The sequence below is a fragment of the Crotalus tigris genome, unplaced genomic scaffold (genome assembly GCF_016545835.1).
Source record: "Crotalus tigris isolate CLP2741 ecotype Arizona unplaced genomic scaffold, ASM1654583v1 scf7180000018371.15429387391:27106975, whole genome shotgun sequence".
NCBI classification, from domain to species: domain Eukaryota; kingdom Metazoa; phylum Chordata; class Lepidosauria; order Squamata; family Viperidae; genus Crotalus; species Crotalus tigris.
Genome location: NW_024096970.1, coordinates 8575268 through 8592676, shown reverse-complemented (window position 1 = coordinate 8592676; position 17409 = coordinate 8575268). Strand labels below are relative to the sequence as shown.

Here is a 17409-nt window from a genome sequence, read left to right as displayed (position 1 = left end):
CTGTTTTAAGCACTCATCTAGGGCTTTGCACTTTAGCTTGTCCTTTGCTAAAGAGCACATGCCAGGCTGATAAATAATTATCAGCTATGCCCTGCTCAGTGCCATTCAGTTAAGGTTATAAATGCCATCCACTGGTTCTCTACCACCCAAATGAGGCTGTGGGCTTTGGGCCTGTTAAGCTGTGAAAAGCAATCTAGACTGAATCACAGCAATCCAGCTACCTCTTGCATTTGCATTTCAGAGACATACAAGATTTACTTCATTCCTCTTTTAGTTAACGTATTCGTTTGCATTTAAAGAAATAGTTGTTTCTATTTAAAATGGGGTAATCCTGACAGAATGAAGCATGAAAAAAGGTGTCATGCCTCCATCCGAGCCTGACTCTGAGGACCATATGGAGTTCCCTGTTGAGGCCCAGGAGGGGGTGTCTGTGGCTTCGGAGGACTGTGGGGAGGAACAGGCTGAAGCAGGCCAGGGCCCTTCAAGTTTGGAACAGGGAAGGCAGAGCTCAGGCCAGGAGCAAGGCCCCTCCCCACCTGATCCCAGAGCAAGGAGAGCAAAGAGGAGGAGGGAACAACGGAGGCAGGCTCACTTGCTCTGGAGGAGAGCTTCATGCCCCACTTCACAAGGCACACCTGGGGAATAGGTATTTAAGGAGACGCTGTGGGGTGGGGCATTTGCTGGGAACAAACGTGAACTCTTGTGATGTGAGCTCTTGTACCTGGACTCTTTGTATTTTGGATCAAGTTTGTTTCCTGATGAGTTTTCTTGCTGTCTTCAGTTTTGCAGTTTGCAGGTTACAGGCAAGCTGGGCATTGAAAAGATCATACTTTGTTTGTTATCTATTTTACTTTAAAGAACTGTTTAACTCCGGTGACTGTTTTATTGAACATGTGCCAGCATATGTGGGGGCTGTTGGGTGAATGTTGGCAGTGTTTACAAAGACAATTATTCTGACCAGCTAATTGTTTTGTCTCCGTTTGGGGCCCTGGGTCATCACAAAAGGAGTATTTCCTTTAAAAATAACATATTTATATAAGGCCACCCAATAACATTGGTCTCTGTGTGATTCATGTATTGTATGTCAGACTAAAAAAAGAAGACGTAGGATAAATCCAAAAAAGTTCAACTTTGTTGTAAAATGTTACCCAAATATATGTTACCTACTAACATAATCTTTCTGCTACTGGTGCAAAAGGATTAAGTCTTGATGCAAGAAAATAGACTATATAAATCAGGCCTAAACTTGGGGGTTCCTTTAGTATGGAAGTTATAAAATAGCTGTCGCTGGTTTTGACTGGAGTTTAGCTCCCATAATCCCAGCCCACGTTGTTGTTGATCCTGAAATATTATTGGACTTAATTCAATTCAAATTCAGTTGGAAGACTGCAGTTGGTGAAACACAGAATAATACATAGAATAATACATTCCAATACTTTGCAGGTAGTCCTCGACTTACAATCACAATTGAGCCCAAAATTTCTGTTGCTAAGCAAGGCAGTAATTAAATGGGTTTTGCCCTATTCTACATCTTTTCTTGCTGCAGTTGTTAAGCGAATCATTACAGTTGTTGAGTTAGTAACACGGTTGATTAGTGAATCCAGTTTCCCAATTGATTTTGCTTGTTGGAAAATGCTGGGAAGATTATAAATGGTGATCACATGAACCAGGACGGTGCAACTGTCATAAATACATGCCAGTTGCCAAGTGTCTGAATTTTGGTCTTGTGACCATGGGGATGCTGCAACAGTCATAAGTGTGAAAAAATGGTCATGTCACTTTTTCAGTGCAATTGTAACTTCAAACGGTCACTAAATGAATGGTTGTAAGTTGAGGGCTACTTGTATTGTTCCTGTTGCAACAGTTTTATACACTCACTGTTTTACTTTGAGTTTTACTTTGTCTGCTTTGGGATGATGGTGCAGCATTACAAAAAATCCCTTTTGTTTTTCTTATACTGTTCCAGTATATGTATGTATGAATATATGAAAGTATGAAAATATGCCTATTTTCCCTTTAACATTGTTCCAATCTTTTTTTAAAAAAATATACAGTATACACTACCTCTCTACCTCTTGTATACAATCCTGAAATTCAGAATATAGTAATTATTTTTCTCAGATGTTTGGAATGAAAATCTGCTGATGTGGTTACATTTTTACATTTTCTGTGAAAAATCATGGGAATATCAAGCTCAGCGGCAGTAGTTGAGGTTCATAAGTAGAACAGCTGTTGATGTGTAAAGAAATTAGTATAAATCTTGTAGTAGCCCTCTAAAGAAAGCATTTAAGTGAAATGTTTATCATTTACTCTGTCCTCTGCGGCTGAATCAATATTCTTCCCTTTAAGGAGAATATTACTTCCTGTGAACCATTGTTGCTTTCTAGTCTATGTCATCAAGAATGAGCGATACATTCACATAATAAATGATAATCTGAATCCAAAGTTCTCTTTAGACATTCAGTTACAGATGTACAGTATGAAGGGCTGAGCAATCATATGGGATGGATTCCAGACTTTTGAAATCTGCAGCCCATCTCGGTTGGCAGGTCTACCCAACCTTGACAGAAATAAAAAAAGCTAAACAGGATCAAACCTTGAAGGGAGATGCTTAGGAACTATCTTATGTGAGTTAGACTGGGAGGTGTCTGTGTGGGGGGATCCTGGAAAAAGGCAATGGCCAACAACAGTATTTCCACACTGTTATCAAGAAAACAGCATGTCTGTATTTAAATAAGTCAAAACCAAAAACTAAATTCCCCTCTCTGGATCCAAAGTAACAAAGCACAATTCCCTTCTCCAATAAACAGTCATAAATCACATTCCCCAATTAGCTTGAAGCGAGGGCTTTCTCCCCAGCTCTCCAGCCTGCCAAAACACTATCAGCTCTACACCCAATGTCCTTGGGTTCCCACAATTAGTTATTATTGTTATGACTAGCTGGACTCTCATCCCTATTTCCCCTCCAAGCAGCAACTAATTCTAAAAGCAATAGAGAAAATGGCTGCATTTCCATCTGTTGTCAAAGCAAGAACATCATGTTAGCAGTGTTGACACTTTGTGGTTAACTGCAGAAAGCTGCTAAAACTAGTGTTCATTTTGAATATGTTTTCCAAAGGTCTGTTGGATTTCTTTTACATACAAGTGGAGTTTTGTGCATGGCTATCCAGTGAGAAAAATAAACTGAATTTGCAGTTTTAATTAGCCCATGAGCTAAAAAAAAATGTAAGAGAGTCCAAGAATAAGATGTGACAAAGCTGACCTATTTCTATAAGGTAAATGCCTCTAGTTACGAGTTTGTCTCAATATTATTTTGAATTAACAACTGTCTTCTTAAAATCTAGCATGAAGAAGCTCTTGTTTATGAATAAGCTAACTCCACTTCTTAGCAGCTGACAGAAATGTTGGCTTCTGTGTATGGGGATTGACAACCCATTCACCGGTGTCATCAGCTACTCTTGTGTAAGGCTATTTTCTCACCAGTGACTTATAGCATCTTCCATAGCATCACTCAGCATTGCAAATCTTGTCCTCCTCACTGTTATTTAGGACAACAAGGGTTGAATGATGCTAGAAGCTGCTATAAATGGCCAGTAGGAAAATGATCTAAGCAATATCTTAGATGCTGCTGAATAATTGTAAAATAATAATAATTATTAATTCAACTCCCTATTGGTGGTTCTTGCAAGATCATAAAGACCAAACATGCTTATCAGCATAGTGAAACAGCCTTTTTCAGTTGTGCCCTTCCAGAAGTGTTGGACTGAAATAGTTGGGACCTTGGTAACATGGCCAAGCTGAAAATTCTGGGAATTACATTCTCAATTTACTTGGAAGGTGATAGATTGGAGAAGGTTCCTGTAGAAGCTGTGAATAGCATCAGCTGGCTATAATAGTGCATTATTGAATTTGAAGAAAAAAAATAATCTACTTAGACATTTTGTACCTGTGCTGCCAAGACAATGCACAAATGTAGAAATTCAATTCATTTCTGGTAACCCATGACTATACAGCATATTTATTATTACATCCACATTTTTTCTCAATTATTCAGCGGTTTGAAATTCTTAAAGGTGAACTTATATTTAAAACCCAATAAAAGAACATAATGCTTTGCTGTTCAACAATCCAACATGTATCTTTTAAAAAAAAACACCATTTTACTATGAATTGAGAATTATGACAATTCTCATAAGTTGTCTTCTTTTTGCCTGGCTAGATTCTTAAACAGCTCAAAATACTATTAAAAATAATCCTTATGACCAAACCCAGTTCTTTCTATGTTAAGCCAGACTTCAAAAAGTAGATAAGGAAGAATAAGACAGTGTGAAAATCACTCTTAAAATGTAGCAAGAGATTTTCAAAATAATTTCTTGATTATATCCAATCCATCAAAGAAACACATGTTATATAATATGAACAAAAGCTGGTGACTCTGTAAGGATTTATCTTCATCCCTTTAAATGTCTGAAGTCATAACTTTTATGCAGATTTGTATCTGGATATAGATGTCAACCATCACATACACATGGGCCATGGGTGATATACATAATTGAGAAATTATCCTAAGCCTGTATTTCCATTTTGATCAAGCTGATCGTTATCATATCCCTTCTTTTTTGGAAAGTTTGTGGGCTGTCAAGTTGGTGTTGACTGTTAGCAATCATACACAGTAGATTTTCTCCATGATTTTTCAAAATATTGTATATTATTGAATTTTGATAATAACATTATTGAAAGTTGATGGTGCGGCTTCCAATTATTTTGAGCAAGAAACTACAAAAAATATAGCACTATGCCTTAAAATAGCTAAAAAAAACCCTTAATCAACCAAAGGAAAAATATCTACTATGAAATGAACAACCACAAAAGTTCAATCCAGCTCACTGGGTGACAAAACCCAGCCTACTTTTACACCATCAGTCCTACCAGTACCATCCTTTCCGCAAATGTTATCTTGGATTCTGAATCACCAGAAGCTTATCCATCCATAAGTCATCAATACTAGCAGAAGCAGCATACATTTCAATAATTGAAAAGACTGAATATGCCGTTGACTTGATGCTGAATCTTCTTTTATATTTTCAGGCACCTATTTGTTCACTTCCTCTTATTTGGAGAAGTCGGATGAGCTATATTTTTTTTTCCATTTCAGATGCAAACATTAGAGGAAAAAAAACCTGAATTACCATCAATCCTGTGTTTTTGAAAACTAATTTGGGCAGCTGTGATATAAATAAATTTTGGCCCAGATGAAACTTTGCTGTGATTTATAATTAGCTGAACCATCACATGCTCTATTTGTATTTTGAGCAAGGGCACTATTAATTATTACCCGGTGGAGACAGACAGCACTGGAAATTATAACTAAGCCATAGGTAAAGAACAAGCAGAAGAAAGCTTAAATATAGCTGTTTGCAGACATTTTGCTGAGTATGCTAGATGCTGTTAAATCTTGCCTGATGTTTAAAGCTAATCTGTATTTAATTTGACTTTGTTTGACTCTTTGAGAATACATACAGTATGTGGCATCAGGATGAACATTAAACTGAGCGCCCCCCCCAAAATCAAGGTCACTTTATGCACTGACCTATTAACTTCTATTTGATAGTAGTCAAATATAGTGATTAAAAACATTTTAATATTGATTATTTCTTATTTGGCGGAAATGGCAAAGATTTCGGCTTTTTTAAAGGAGCAATCTCAAGAGAAATTTTTTGTTGTATGGGAAAAATGGATAAATTTTATACAATATAATTTGGATATGGAAAAATATTATTTAGCTTTTTTATAAATTGTATAAAAATTTTTTTTATATTTTTACAGATTGTTTTTTTCTTTTTTTTTCCGTCCTTTGCTTTCTTCTTTCTTTTTTTAATCTTTTTTATTCCTTTTTCTTTTTCTTTCTCACTCGCTTTCCTCTCTTTTTTTTTCTTTTTTTAAGTATTTTTTTAATGCTTATGTCATATATATTTTATTATTAATTATTTTATAAGTTGTAAAAATTTGTTTAGGTTTTTTAAAATTATAGACAAGCCTGTATTCAGCTCTGGGAAGCTTGGGGAGGGGGGAGGGGGGGTTGGGAGGGATGGGTGAGGGTTGGTTGTTTATTTGTAAAACTTTTAAAAACTTTTCAATAAAAAAATATTGATTATTTCATTATTCTGTAAATATCTCGTCATACTACTACCTGTTCTGCATGATTTAGAAACATTTAAGAGGTTAGAATCAAAATAACAGAATAACAGAGTTGGAAGGGACCTTGGAGGTCCCTGTTCAGGCAGTAAACGGTATACCATTTCAGACAAATGGCTGACCAATCTCTTCTTAAAAATATCCAATGTTGGATCACCCACATTGCTTGAGGTAAGTCATTTCACTGACTGTCAGAAAATTTCTCCTTAGTTCTAGGTTGCTTCTCTCTTTGGTTAGTTTCCATCCATTGCTTCTTGTCTTGCCTTCAGATGACTTGGAGAATAGGTTGATCCTCTCTTCTTTGTAGCAGCCTCTTAGATATTGGAACACTGCTATCATGTCATTCCCTAGTTCTTTTTTTCTTTAAACAACACATGCTCAGTTCTTTGTATGTTTTAGCCTCCAGTCCCCTAATCATCTTTGTTGCTCTTCTCTGCACTCTTTCTATAGTCTCAACAACTTTTTTATATCAAGGCAATCAAAACTGGATGCAATATTACAAGTGTGGTCTTACCAAAGCATTGCAAAGTGGTAGTAACACTTTACATGATCTTGATTCTGTCCCTCTGTTAATGCAGCCTAGGACTGTGTTGGCTTTTTTGGCAGCTGCAGCACACTGCTGAGTCATATTTAATTTAATCATTTAATTGGACATCATGATTTATGATTGGAGATTTATAACCTTTTGTGGTTATCTTCTGTTATCTTAATTTAGGATTAGGATTTAGAGTTTTAGAGCTCAACCCCAAATATTCACAGATCTGCATTGTTTACATTCCTAGTTCCTGAACTAGTTCCTAACTAATTTAATCTAATCTTCTGTAGGACAATAAATTCCATTTTCAGGAGTCTGTTAACTAAAGATTACAATCTTTCTATCCATATCCAAGACAGAATCATCAAGGAGAATCTTAGTCTTGCAAATGTCAGAGCTTAAAAAAAAAATCAAGAGAAGGCTCTTTAATAGTCCAAAAGCTTCCTTTAGAATCAGTTGCATCTTTTTTTTTTTTTTTTTTAATTGAAAGTTTTATAAATTTTACAAAAAAGGAAAAATAATACAAAACAAGAGGCAACATATACAGAAAAATAAAACTAAACAATACATATATTAAATAAAAAAAAAACCCCATCCCCCAGCCCTCCCAAAAAAAAAAACAAAAAAAAAAACAAAAACCCTCCCTTCCCCCCCCCCTGAGCTTCCCAGAGCTTTAATTTAAGCTAAAATAATTCTAAACTGATGTGTCTTGCTCCCCTTTGACTTTTTAAGTAGACTCTCTAGATCAGTGGTTCTCAACGTTTGTGTGACGGCGACCCCATCACACAAACGTTCTGCGCATGCGCAGCGCACATGCACGGCGCCCCCCCTTGCGTGGCGCGCATGCGCGGCGGCGCCCCCTGAGGGGGGGAAATGGCGGATCGCCTTCTTTGGTGACCCCCGAAAAATGGTCGATCGACCCCAAATGGGGTTGCAACCCATAGGTTGAGAACCGCTGCTCTAGATCATGATTCATTTAAGCATATGTCATGAGCCTCATTTTATTTATGGTTGAAAGTATCAGCCTTACTAACAAATTAATTCATTTGTTTTCACTGCCCTACATGCCTTCATTCACACAGACATGAAAATAATCACATGTGTACCTGTGTTGGATAAACCTGAATTAAAAAAACAAAAAAACTTTTTTGTAGAAGTGTACGCTGTATTTAACACAATTTGTGGACATTTTTCTTTATTTAACATGTTTATAAGAAGAAAAGTAATTTTATCATCCTTGTAGCACTAGAGATGTAGGCTAATCCTAGCAATATTGAGAAACAAAAAATATTTATTCCACATTCCTAATCCAGATAGAAACAATAAATATTTCTATTGATCACTGACTTGATTACTGACTTGAAAACAAACAAGCAAACCTTATTTTGTTTACAGAATGGAATTTCTTGATTCAAAATTGAAAGCAATTTCAAATACCTCTAATCATTTAACCCACCTTTTCTTAAATATCTTTCAGCAGCACATAATTGAGGAACCAAATCAATGCATCAACAAAGAGGAAAACTTAAATGGTAACAATTATCAGCATTCATATGCTTTTTTTTTATCTCTAGCAGACATGTCAAACTCGCAATGTCACATGACGTTGCGCGATGTATCGGAACTTTTTCCCCATTGCCGGCAATGGGGTAGGCGCGGTTTCCTCATGACGCGTCCGGCCCACAGGCCAGCGGTTTGACACCCCTGATCTATAGTCAAGAATCTTAAATGAAGCAATTCTTTTGATAGCTGCTAGAATAATCCTCTTATTAAGCTGGCTAAACTCTAGGTTTCTCTGCCATAGAAATAAACACGTTTATTTGTTGTTATTTAAGTGAAATATCAATTTGCTTTAAATTATCAGGTATATGTACCAATTCAGTGATCACGATCCTGGCTTAGATCTAAATACAGAGAGACTAGTCACAATGTTCTTCTATGATCCCAAGGAATGATGCAATGTGAAGTCTGTATCTCAATAAGTCAAAGAATATTCGGTACCATGGATAGTTTACAGCACAACCTGTTTGTGACAGCATTCATTGGGTCCTTAATATGACCAGCAGCACCCCTTGGAATCTCTACCAAGCTGACCCAATTTAATCCAGACCCCCCAAAAGACTCTGACTTACAAAACTAATGTTATGAACTTCAATAATAAATAATCAATCATCTAGAGCTTGTCCGTGGCCACCTTTAATACAAGGCACTTCCCAATGGGATTGAGAACTTCAATTGTGCTTGTTTCAAATTCTGGGAGGTTTGGATGAGATATTCTCAGTAATCCCATCTTCTACTTTTCATTATTACTACTATCAAAATATTTTTCTCTGCCTAACTGACATCGTTGGTTAAAAGGAGCAAGACTACATAATAATAATAATAATAATAATAATAATAATAATAATAATAATAATAAAGTTGGAAGGGATCTTGGAGGTCATCTAGTCCAACCCCCTGCTCAGGCAGGAAACCCTATATCATTTCAGACAAATGGCTGTCTAATCTCTTCTTAAAGACTTCCAGTGTTGGAGCATTCACAGTTTCTGGAGGCAAGTTGTTCCATTGATTAATTGTTCTCACTGTTAGGAAGTTTCTCCTTAGTTCTAGGTTGCTTCTCTTTTTGGTTAGTTTCTATTTGTTGCTTCTTGTCCTGCCTTCAGGTGCTTTGGAGAATAGCTTGACTCCCTCTTCTTTGTGGCAACCCCTGAGATATTAAACAGCACCTTATCTCAGCAGCTAAAATGTTCAGCTACCACTCAAGTCCACCATTAGCAATGGAAATGCTCTGCAGGAGTTTGAACCATCAGTCTTTTGTAGTCCAAAACAGGCCACATGGTTCTAGAGTTAGAATGAAGGGAAATCCCTATATACGTTGCTTTGAACTCCACAGAAAAGATGGGATATAAATCAACCCAATAAATTTGAATTAGAAATAATGTTATTGCTTTTCCTTATGTTTAGAGAGATGAGCAGACATTAACAAAAGGGGAGACCAAATGCACAAGGCTTAACAGCAGGTTCAGCAAGTGTCTGGTGGTATTCCATCTTGATATTCAGAATCACCAGAACTTACATTAACCTTCTAGGATTCAAGCTTATTTCATCTACATATTTTAAAAGTTTCCCTTATGATAGAGAAGGCAGTCTGTGCATGTTGAACATTCCAAATAATTGGAAAGATCAAACATGTATCTCCATTTCAAATAAATTAGTGAGCTGTATTGCCAATTCTGACAAATCTGTTTCTTATTTTCCAATCTCAAAAAGGATTTGTCTTCTTTTTGCTTCTAAGTATGTTTTAATAGCTTGTATAAATATTTAGATAATTTTGTGTATTTTGAATACATACATTTTAATGCCATTTTGCAAACCATCTCTGAAAACCTTGCCAAGAAAACTTGGAGACCAGGTGGTCTCCAATAATCAGACATAATGAATGGAAAGGGGAAAAGTTTACATGTACTTTCCCAAAGGTTTAAACTTTTGTGTTTTTTTTTAAATTAGAGAGACACATTGCAAATAGTATGACTTCTGAAGGGTAACTGAATTTCAGATTACATATTGCTTTACAACACTAATATTAGATAGTGTCAAAATGCAAATCAAACCATTTCCTATCTGTCTTCCACTGGTTTTTAGGAAGTGGTTCAAAGCTGACATAACTACCTAAAAACAGTTGATGTTGGCACAATAAAGTTGGTAAATTGATGCCAGCTTTTCCAAAATGCACTACAAAAAATCTGAAGCAAATATGAAATTGGATGAGATTAGCAAAGCAGTTAAATTATTCTAAGCTAATAACAAACCTGGTCCAGATGGCTTATCTACTAAATACCATTATAAATATGATGTTGCTTAAATGAGGAGATAGAAGACTTTTCATACAGATCAAGAAATATCTCAGGCCTATACATCTATGGAAGTCATACCCCTATTTTAGGAAGTTGTTCTCTAGCTAACTGTTGCTATTTTGCCTTTGGGAAAGACTTCAATTTTTATCCCTCAATCCCATCTTTCCAAAGAATAAATGTAAGTAAAATACAAATATTCCAATACTAAATAACTGATAGGGGTTTTAAGTTTTTTATCGCTTTTCTAACATGTCAGTCACATTAATTATTTTGATTCCACTCTTCTGTGAAATGTTTGAGAATTCTAAATGGACAGAAAAAAAGTGCCATCTTGTAGCTTCCCACCAATGATGTCATACCAACCTGAAGTCCTCTACTTATTTTGAACTATAGCTGTTATAATCCCCTATTTGCTAGATCATTTTGTGTATGTGGAGAATGCTGCTGTAGACTGAAATAATTTTATTCATCTAGCACCTTCTAATACATATGGTTCATGCTGGCTAGGGAACCTTCTAAGAGTTGAAGGTTTAATATATTTTTGTGAAGCCAAATAGGGTAATGCTAGTAGCTGAGAAATGGAGTGGAGAAAGTTTGGTTTTACAAACCTAGGTCAAAGTCTTGCATCTTCCCTTTCATGAAATCCATACTTACGGTATCTGATCCCAGCTGAAATGGCCTTTCCCATAGTATGCAGTCCTAGGATTCAGTTGCATAGAATTGTCTAAGCATTTCTTTCTAGGCTTATTTTTTAAAAAAAACAACAACAAAACAAACACTTAAACTTAATTATAATTAATTGCTGTGATGCTCAAATGCCCAAGAATGCAATATTATTCAATTTATTTTATGTCATTAGGCAGTAGGTCTAATCAGTGTGGTGCAGTTCCATTAACAATGCAGCTTCCAAAACACCAATAAGGGCAGATATTTGCCAGGCCATTGTCATATCTAATGTATTAGCTTCTCTACACTCATCCCAGTGCTAACTTTCTCTCTTTAATTGCGATTTGCATGATATTGGAGAGCCCTCTAGAGAAAAACAAATCACCTGGTGCATTTTGTTATTCCAGAGTGCTACAGAATTGAGAAAAGCTTTGTTTGCTAATATTTTCATATCAATAGTTTGCACATAATAAGTTTTTATACCCTCTGAAGCAAAATGTCAGAAATGTCTCTTTAAGTTAGCTACTATATTATCGGTTAATTGTCCCAGTCTCTTTCAAAAATACTCAGGATGGCCCATATTCTTCTTTCCTTTCTCTCTCATTTTATCCATGCAACAAATTTTGTCCATTAAATTCCATAGCTGAATGGAAAATTGAATTCAAAGTTTCTTTCTTTTAGTGCAAGTCCTTAAGCATTATACATAATGGCTTCATTCATGAATAGGCTGTCTAGTTTCTACTGAATATTTTCATAAACACACAACACATAGTAAAAGCACAGTACAAGCACAGAGACCAAAATAGCAATTCTGTCCTTCTCTTTATTTTAGCAGCAGGCCACAATATTGTCATATATACATTCATACCGGATTCATCCTCCAGTGAGATGTCCCATCATCTGCCAGCACAGCCTTTTTGTATTCTTTCTCTCTTCTTTTTCTTTAAACTAAGGAATAAATGATCACATATTTCTGATCAGAAATGGCAATATTAAAAAATTGACAGAGAAACATTTGATTCTCCTACAGAAATCTCTCAATAATTTTTGAGATTGGATTTGAAATCAGTTTTGAAGCTGAAATAGCTTACCTACAATTCATCAGGTGCTTTCATTCATTTTTTTGTGATTTAATAGGCACAAATTATAAAGTCACAATACTCTTGTTAATTAGCCACTAATACAAAGATGTTCATGAAATAAACGCCACTCTCTTCCCTGTTTTTTCAGCCTCTTTTCCTAGTGCCACTTCATCAGAGCTGTCTATCTTTTCATTTGCCTCTTCACTTTAACTCCAGGACTTTGGTTCTGTTTATTCAACCTCTTCTTTGCAAGGCCTATGGCTGCAAAATTTCCCAGAAGCCATCTTGTCTTCCCCCCACCTCTTGTCTAATGCTGCTTTTGATTGATAGCTGTTATTTGAATGGCAGCTTAGTCATTATGATGATGGGGGCAGGCCAATAAGGAAGGGGGAGGAAGGTACCTTGGGGCTCTTAATCTGCTCAAGCAGGCTGTCCTTTCATGCGCTGGTTTTAATGTATAAATTACAGGTAGTTCTTGTTGAGCAGCAGCAATTGGGAACATCAACTCCATCACAAAGTGAAATAGTAGCTCACAGAAATCACAAATTTGACTGTACTTCCCTGCTACTCACTCCTTTGCCCTTTGGAATGCTCAAATAATTTGGAATGCTGCAATAATTTGCAAGAAGGGAATTAATTTGTGTTTACATTAATTGGACAGGAATGGATTACAAGAGAGTAAGCAGGCACACATAGGGGAATATACTGGGCTGTTTGTGTAGCATACTTATGGCTACCAGTGGCAGCACATTGTTTTCAATGTGTATGTGCTGCTTAGTCTCTTGTAATTCCTTCCTTTCCAAACTCTTCAGTCTGTGATTGGGGGGGGGGAGAGAAAAACACAGGTCTTGCACAGGGCAATATTACTAATCGTAATGGCAGTTACATGACTCAGGGATGTTACGAAGGTTGTAAATGTGGACATTGGTTATAAAGTTATTTTTTCAGCACCGCTGTAACTTCAAATGATTACTTAACAAGGCCATTGGTAAATGAGGATTACCTGTACTTGAAGGGGAGAGAAATACTTCAAGGCCATCTTAACGAATCATCATAAAATACCCTTTTAAAAATGATTTAAATGTTTAATCTGCTTATTTCTGCCCACAAGGTTGGTTCCCTTGAATACCTTGTATTTCAAGTTGCAACAGGGGGAACAGTTCTGATTACTATTCTTCGCAGCTCCTTACAACCCAGAAGTGAATGTGCAAGGGATGGAGCAGCAAGGTGAGTCAGCCTCTTGAAAGTGTTCTGATTGTTTTTGTTTTCCAAAACAAAATGGTCAGTTCCATTTGACAATTATACCTGAGGCATACAGTTTTCTTTTTTCTTTTAGAACAAACAGGCAAATCCTTAATTATATAGTGAGCAGGGTGGCTTCATTTATTGAGTTTTGAAATGATATTGTAACAAGGCCAGAAGCACAGTACAAACTAGTGAAATGTTATGTAATCAATTATAGTGGATGGGAAATGGCTCCTGTGGACCATTATGGTAATCAAAGTCAGGGCTCTACATGGGCAAAATCTCCAGTTAAACTCCCACAACTCATTTTCAGAATAAAAGACTGCAGGTAGGACTGATGGTAAACATTAGCGCCGGTGACTTTGAGAATATATTGATGGGCAAGTAAGGGAATTCCATGTATTGAGTTATACTCTATTGTTTTGTTTGTGTATTTATTTATATATATTGAGAAGACAATATTAATCCCAATCCATAGCTGTGGGGTTGTAGGAAAAATCTAAAGGTCATGACTATTTTGCTTACTGTTCCATTTTCTCCTCTTGGTTGTTTCAGAGCTGGAAAACAAGAGAAGTGATGCCTGCCAACTTTTGGAATCTTAGATGAATAATCACTCAGATGACCAATATTGGTAAAAAGTGACTAAATGCAATTGGATCAGTGTGGCAGCAACTGTGGACATTACAAAATCTATTAATTCAGTCATTGCTCTGAATGATACCAAATCAAGTGCTCAAGGTAGAGTACATACATAACCCTTGGTCATTTGCTTGCAATTTGGTTAATACAGTATAAAACAGCACAAACTGAGGCTAAGACACAAAATGATCAACATCCTAAGCCATTTCCTAGAAGGAACCAATTACAAGTTGCTCTATTAGCCCCAGGATATTCCCAAATTACTACTACTTGGGAGTAATTGCTCCCAGTTTAAGAACTACTGATCTAAGTATGAATATAACATATTTGACATAAGCATGCTTTTAAGAATATTTGAAGAAAAGAAAGAAAGAAAGAAAGAAAGAAAGAAAGAAAGAAAGAAAGAAAGAAAGAAAGAAAGAAACTAAGTGTATGACTGAACTATGATTCAGATCAACCCTGCTGAGAACATATATTACTTGAGGCTTTTATAAGGATTTTTCAAATAAATAATGCTCATGAGCATCTGTTTGCTATAATGGTTAAAGTGGCCAATCTAGATACACTACCAAGAGACTGTGAAGTCTAGTCCTGCCTTATGTCTAGAAATTAGCAGAGTGCCTTTAGGCCAGTCACCCTCTCTGACCCCTAGAAAGGAAGCAATGGCAAGCCACCTCTGAAAATATTACCAAGAGAGCTGCATGGACTTGTCCAGGCAGTCACCAGGAGCCAAGGCTGACTTTAAGACACAGAAAAAAAGTAAATGAAAGAGTTCAAAAGAACTGTAAAAAAAATTAAAAAAGATATTTACATAGTTTTATTAGTCAGTTTTCAGATACAAGAAATCAAGCATGTACACATGCACAATTAAATTCAAATCTAACTTGAAAAATTGCTTTTTGAAGCTCTGTTTATTTGGATAAAAATAATCAACAATAAAGATTCCTTAGAATCCAAACAAGTAACTAAATTGTGCATGAATCAACCAAGATTTACAGCTGACAGCATGCTTGTCAAAATGTTTGTCTCTGTGTAAAACTCTTGCCACCATTCTCCTTGCCTGTGTGATAATGCAAATGTAAAAGCTATTAAGTTTCCATGAATGCACAAATAAATATTCAGCATGGTTAACATTTCATAGCAATCTATTTAATACTCAGGAGAGTTTGTTGGGAAAAGCTCTGTACCTTTCTTTTGCCTGACTCTGTATTATTTCCTGCTCTTGGCTGCACTTTCTCTTCTTTTGGGCAGGACTACAGCTTTGGACTCTGTTTGAGACCTGACCTGCAAAAAATTAAAAATATCTCTTGAAAACCAGTCAGATGCTCAGCTCTTTGCGCAAATCCTCAGAACAAGGAAATGATGTCATCTCTCAGCAAGATAGAGATACGAATGGCATTTGTTTTTGTGATTGTCATTATGCTGTTTCTATTGCGGGAGAATATCCCCCACCATTATTTCATTATTATTATTAAACTTATTAAATAAATGTATATAGCTGCCCAACTCACAGACAGTGATTCCAGGAAGTGTCCACATTAAAAGCCCATAGTTAAAAATTCACAATTTAATACTCATTCATCCCCACTCAATGGTGGTGACAACAGAATCAAACAAGCCACATTATCAGCTTTGGATGGGCTCCCCAGGCCCACTGACAAAACCATGTCTTCAAGGCTTTGCAAAAAAGCAACAAGATGGGGACCAATTATATTTCTAGGGGAATGATGTTCCACAGGGAGGGAACCATCACAGAGAAGGCCCTTTTCCTAGGTGCCCCCCAGATGTAATTCTTTGGTGTTGGGACCAACAATATGTCTTGCCTTCCTGCTCTGGTGGGCCAGGTATGTGTAATTGGGGAAAGGCAGTCATTAGGCAGTCCCCTGACCTACAATGTGTGATAGCACAAATATCTTCAGAAAACATAAATTCAGGACAGAAGCAAATGGCACAACCCATAATAGGGGCCCTTCTTTTGGGTGATCTTTTGGTAGCACCAAAATTCTAAGCTGATAAAGCACCATTCAGTATATCAGTGGGCTTTTTCCCAGTGGTAACATCCTGGTTCATCCCATGAAGCAACATATTATAAAGCAGCTAGAAACGGAATGTGGATTCTCCTGACATCTTGCAGGATTGGAGTTTACTTTAAAAGGACAAGGGACATAGAGTTTTGCTTCTTTAAAATAGAACATTCATATATTTATTGAAAGCAATAGAGTATTTTGGCATCTTAAAACAGTTTACAGCTGAATAAGCATTTCTAGATCACAGACCATATCATAAGATATGTGGTGCATAATTCAGAGAGATGAAAGTATTACAGTATTTATGTATGGTGTAATTGCTGGGAGGGAGGAGAGAGGAGGAATGATGATAGGAAAAGGGGGAGGAAAATTTCTTTAAATAAAGTAGTAGTTAGATATCATATAGATCTTCTTGCACTCAATAATTTATGAATATGTGTAGAGAATCACTCTGGTTTTGTGATTAAAAGAAGAACCAAAATAGAAAGTGGATGACCGTGAGTTCTTGTTCCTCCTTAGGCCAGAAACGGCTGGATGACCTTGAGCTTGTCCTCTCAGATCAAAGAGAAGGCAATGGTGAGGGACTTGTCCAGACGGCTGCCAGGAGTCAACACTGACTTGAAGGCATTGCTCCCCCCCCAAAAAAAAAGTAGTGTAAAAAGATAAAGACACATTCCAGGCTAGCTTCATCCCAGTAACTAAATTCATACAGTTTCCTTGGCAACATTATGGAAGTCATCTGTCTTAGCCAACCTCTATGTCACCATTAGAGTATTTTTCTTATATGTTTATAGTAAGTTTAAATTAAGGAAAGACTGTATAGGCAGTAGCCATTTTACATAAGTAAAGGTTGGTTCTTGCCATTTGAAACAAATGAATCAGAATCAGAATAGAGCTGGAAGGGACCTTGGAGGTCTTCTATCTAGTCCAGCCTTCTGCTCAAGCAGAAGACCCTATATCATTTCAGACAAGTTGCTGTCCAGTCTCTTCTTAAAAATCTCCAGTGATGAAGCACCCACAACATCTGAAGGCACACTGTTCCACTGGTTAATTGTCCTCACTGTTAGGAAGTTTCTCCTTAATTCCAGGTTGCTTCTCTTGATTAGTTTCCATCCATCATTGTTTCTTGTCTTGCCTTCTAATACTTTGGAAAATAAATTGACTCC

At 36.5% G+C, this 17409-nt stretch overlaps 1 long non-coding RNA gene across 2 annotated transcripts; it reads left to right on the top strand.

The window, feature by feature from the left end:
- The first annotated feature begins 607 nt into the window (after positions 1-607).
- On the top strand, positions 608-16319 carry LOC120311615. 2 transcript variants are annotated; one of them, XR_005557676.1, is made up of 4 exons: positions 608-646; positions 13444-13559; positions 14133-14315; positions 15468-16319. It is a non-coding gene; the product is annotated as an uncharacterized LOC120311615 (long non-coding RNA). The 2 variants fall into 2 exon arrangements; XR_005557675.1 differs by lacking the exon at positions 15468-16319 and having other exon boundaries at positions 14133-15010.
- Positions 16320-17409: the final 1090 nt, after the last annotated feature.